At 28.7% G+C, this 4635-nt stretch overlaps 1 long non-coding RNA gene across 1 annotated transcript; it reads left to right on the plus strand.

Annotated features, from left to right (window-relative positions):
- Positions 1-1440: 1440 nt before the first annotated feature.
- On the plus strand, positions 1441-2298 carry LOC132638282 (uncharacterized). The gene is made up of 2 exons (XR_009581658.1): positions 1441-1775; positions 1874-2298. It is a non-coding gene; the product is annotated as an uncharacterized LOC132638282 (long non-coding RNA).
- The last annotated feature ends 2337 nt before the right edge of the window (positions 2299-4635 follow it).

Below are 4635 nucleotides of genomic sequence, written 5' to 3' on the forward strand. Positions count from 1 at the left end.
AAAAAAGCGAACCCCATATTAAAAAAAAAATAATGTTAAAAAAAAAGTGCAGACTTTATATTCGTAGCAAACACTAATTTAATAAAGTTTTAGATACGGAGCACAAACTACAATGTTATAGTAATCGTGTTTTGAACATAGTATATGTATATATATTATATGCATAAAAATAGTACAAACTAATAATGTAAAAAAAAAAAATGCACCCCATAAAGGGTGGACCCCATACTAAACGATATCAAACAATATAAAAAAAAGTGAATCCCACCATCTCCAAACTCACGGTAAAAAAAAGTGGACCCCATATTAATAAAATCAAGTAATATAAAAAAAAAAAGTGAACCCCATATTAAAAAAAAATAATGTCAAAAAAAAGTGCAAACTTTGTATTCGTAGTAAACACTAATATAATAAAGTTTTAGATACGGAGTTCAAACTATAATGTCATATTAATCGTGTTTTGAACATAGTATATATATATGCATAAAAATAGTGCAAATTAATAATGTCCAAAAAAAAAGGGGCACCCCCTATTAAAAAATCAAACAATATTCATGTAATTTCCAATGTATCTCATTAAGTCAATAATGATGAATTCATTACCACGTGCGTGTCAATCCATGAAATTGCTTTTCTTCAAAAGACTAAGTAGTGTATATTAAACTGTTGTATTTGCTATTCTGCCATGTCATTTATTTGTTATGTTTACTAAAATAAATATACTTAAAATATTTATATTTTAAAATAAGATAGAATTTAATTACTTTTTTATTTTTATTTTTACTCTAATAAATGTGAAAAGAAATTAATGTCGTAAAAAAAAATATATCAAATGCAGATCAAATAATGAATAAGGTAAATTAGTCAAATTATAATTGTAATCGACGTTTTCTTAAAAAACCATGCAAAAGACAACATGACAAGTAAAATGAGCTAAACCGAGAATATTTACTAAAAATTAAAAAATAGTATTTCTTCGTTTAAATAAAAAATCAATTTCTACTTTGTTTCGTTTTAAACATGTAAAATTAATTTAATAATTTGAATTAGAATTGTCCAAATCAAAATTTGATAAAAAATAATAAGTATTTTACACCTTTAAATTAATCAAATTAAAATTGAAAGTATCAACTGATGCCTAAATATTGCTATTGTTTTATCTCAAAGAGAAGAAAATAATCTCCTTTTAAACAAGTCTTCTCTTTTAAAAAATATTAATAAATTTGCCGATTTTGTGTTCATAGCGAACATTAATATAATAAAATTTTAGATACGGAGCACAAACGTAATGTTATATTAATCGTGTTTTGAACATAATATATATATATATTATTACTATTAAAAAATAACTACATACACATAAATACACTATAATTTAAAGTGTTGGGCCTGTGCGCAGCACGAGCATAGGCCGTCTAGTATATCATATAAAAGGGGGTTTGAACGTGTCAGCTTAAGTGGCAACAAATTTCAAATCAAGGGTAATTTAGTCATTTTGTCTTAGTGGAGCATTACTAATTAGCTACGTGGCTTTTACTCCTATCCTATGGCCACCTTCGTCTTCCCCTTCAATTGAAAGTCAACTTTCCACCGCTGGTTTTCTTCTCCGTTCGGTCTTACATGCCCTGAATTTTCCTTCATTTGAAATAATTTTTTCCTCTTCTTAGCTATTTTCTTAGTTCATTAGTCATGTGTTTAGGAATTCATCAAATTCTTAAATTTCAGAGGTCCTGTTTCTTGATTTTTGCAGGATATGTTGTTGGTGTACGATAAAGGTATGTATGGATATGTCCTGCTAATTGGATTTTAATATTCTCCATATAGTTGGTATTTGTGCTTTGGCCAATGACTCTTCCGCCTCTTTCTTACTCAGATGCTAATGAATTCGAATTTTAAAAAAGGAAACCAAGGCTATGGCGGTGGTCCGAATCACCTTATTCCGGGGAATATCTCTATATTCCGGTTTTTCCAATTCTCACTCTATATGTGTGTGTCTCTCGTGATTTTTATATGTGGGTGTATTCCTTGTGAGACTCAAGTCTACTAAGTGTTCGAGTATGGAAGCTGGGAAATTGCATTTGCTTCTGCAATAACTTTAAATAGTTCTTCCGATAAAAGAAACATATTTTATTTGATATATAGTGGGTAAGAAAAATGATGTGGTAGAATAGTTGAACTTCCATTACATACTTGATTCGTGATCTAAATCCTGGAAGAAAGATCCTTTCTTTTGTGCTTTTTTTGTGTAAGTCCACTTGAGAACTTGAAGTGTGTTGCTGTACGGAGTAGTGTTCGTTACATCCATTCTCTCTCATGGTAAATCATTCATTTCATTTTGTTCAAACATTTTTGTCGGTTTAGTGTTTAAAAGTTCTATTTCTATTTTTGAAAAGTAGAACTCAATTACTCCAATCTCCTCTACGTTTTTACTTTTGCTAGCACAGTGCAGAAGTGCGAGAAGGAGCCTTCATATATCAGTATTGTTATTTATCTTCTCTAATTTATTAGCCATATTCCTTTTTTTTTAAATTCTCTGCGCGTTGGCCATAGCTGCTATTTTTATTTTTAAGAACAATACCAGGTTCAATGTCAAGCCTCAGAGAGAATGTTAAGGAGAATTTTGAAAACAAAGCACATGGAAGTTAACATGTCAAACTATTGGCAGTACATAAAATGTCAGTGTCACGTAAAATTGAATGTCCATCTTAGACAACTTTAACAGAGGAGGAATATATTTAAACCCAAAGTATAACGTCAGGAGTATATTTAGACCCAAAATATAACGAAGAGTATATTTGACCCTTTTCCGATAGTACAGGGATATATTTGACCCTTTTCCGTTAAAATTTTTTTCCAAATTGACTATATTTCATCCAACGTATTGAATTGTGATTAGAATTCGATCACCAAAATGAGCTACTTATAGTCTATAAAGTAGCTTATTGCAACACTTCAGCAATACGAATTAGAACCCTGATATATCGAAGAAATTCAGGCAGTTACGAAATGTACAATCCAAATGAGCTAAAATACATGTATAAGCAACATGAGAGTCTTCTTCAGCAAATGTTACTTCCCACGCAGCACCTTCATTAACACATGAACCAGTGTTTCCTGCATATTCCATCACAAGCTTCGTAAGCGTACATGAACAGAACATCCAAGAGGATTAACCCTAGGGCTTTCAGAAATGCAAACTACAGTAGAGCAATTTCAAATGCAAGTGTAGTTTGGTTAGCAAAGAGCATAATTATGACCGTAGTACAATACTATAAGCTAAGTCGAAGCTCAATGTGTTTGGATCTACTTGCGGCAACATTTTTTTAACTATACAGAAGCATGGGTTTAGACCCATGCTTCGTCGTCCATCCTCCATTTAAAAAAAAAAAAAAAAAAGTGGGCCTCATACTAAACACCAACCAATATTAAAAAAAAAAAAAAGTGAAACCCACCATCTCCAAACTCACGAGAAAAAAAAAATGAAACTCATATTAACAAAATCAAGCAATATAAAAAAAAACAAAAAAGTGAATCACATATTAAAAAAACAAATAATATCAAAACAAAAAGTGCATTCCATATTAAAAAATCAAACAATATTCATGTAATTTCCAAAGTATCTCATTAAATCAATAATGATGGATTCATTGCCACATGCGGATCAACCCATTTAATGGGAGCAAATGAAATTATTGTACAGCAAAAAACATGGACCTCATATTATTGCTTTTCTTCAAAAGGTTAAGTAGCCAAACTATACAATTTTTTTTTTATATTAGCCTGAGATGTAATCTAGATATTGAACTGTTGTATTTGCTATTCCGCCATGTTATTTATTTGTTATGTTTACTAAAATAAATATACTTAAAATACTTATATTTTAAAATAAGATAGAATTTAATTACTTTTTCATTTTTTTCCTTACTCTAATAGATGTGAAAAGAGATTAATGTCATAAAAGAAAAAATAATATTAAATGGAGATCAAATAATTAATAAGGTAAATTAGTGAAATTATAATTCTAATTGACGTTTTCTTAAAAAGCCGTGCAAAAGACAACATGACAAGTAAAATGAGTTAAACCAAAAATATTTATCAAAATTTTTAAAAAAGCAGTTCTTCATTTAAATAGAAAATCAAATTTCTATTCTGTTTCATTTTAAACATGTAAAATTAATATAATAATTTGAATTAGAATTGTCCAAATCAAAATTTGACAAAAAATAATAGGTATTGTTTAGGCTCAATCTACATACATTAATAATAGAATATTTTACACCTTTAAATTAATCGAATTAAAATTCAAAGTATCAACTGATGCTTAAATATTGCTATTATTTTATCTCAAAAAGAGAAAAATAGTTTCCTTCTAAATAAGTCTTCTCTTTTAAAAAGTATTAATAAATTTTTGCCAACTTTGTATTCGTAGCAAACACTAATATAATAAAGTTTTGGATACGGAGCACAAACTACAATGTTATACTAATCGTGTTTTGAACATAATATATATATATATATATATATATATTACTTTACAACTATATAGAAGAGCCGGTTTATAAGCAAGATCGTCGTCCGTCCTTTCGTCCCAATTTTTTATTTAAGGGCAAAAAAATGACATTTTATACTTTATAT

This window comes from Lycium barbarum, chromosome 4 (genome assembly GCF_019175385.1).
Source record: "Lycium barbarum isolate Lr01 chromosome 4, ASM1917538v2, whole genome shotgun sequence".
In the NCBI taxonomy this organism is placed as follows: domain Eukaryota; kingdom Viridiplantae; phylum Streptophyta; class Magnoliopsida; order Solanales; family Solanaceae; genus Lycium; species Lycium barbarum.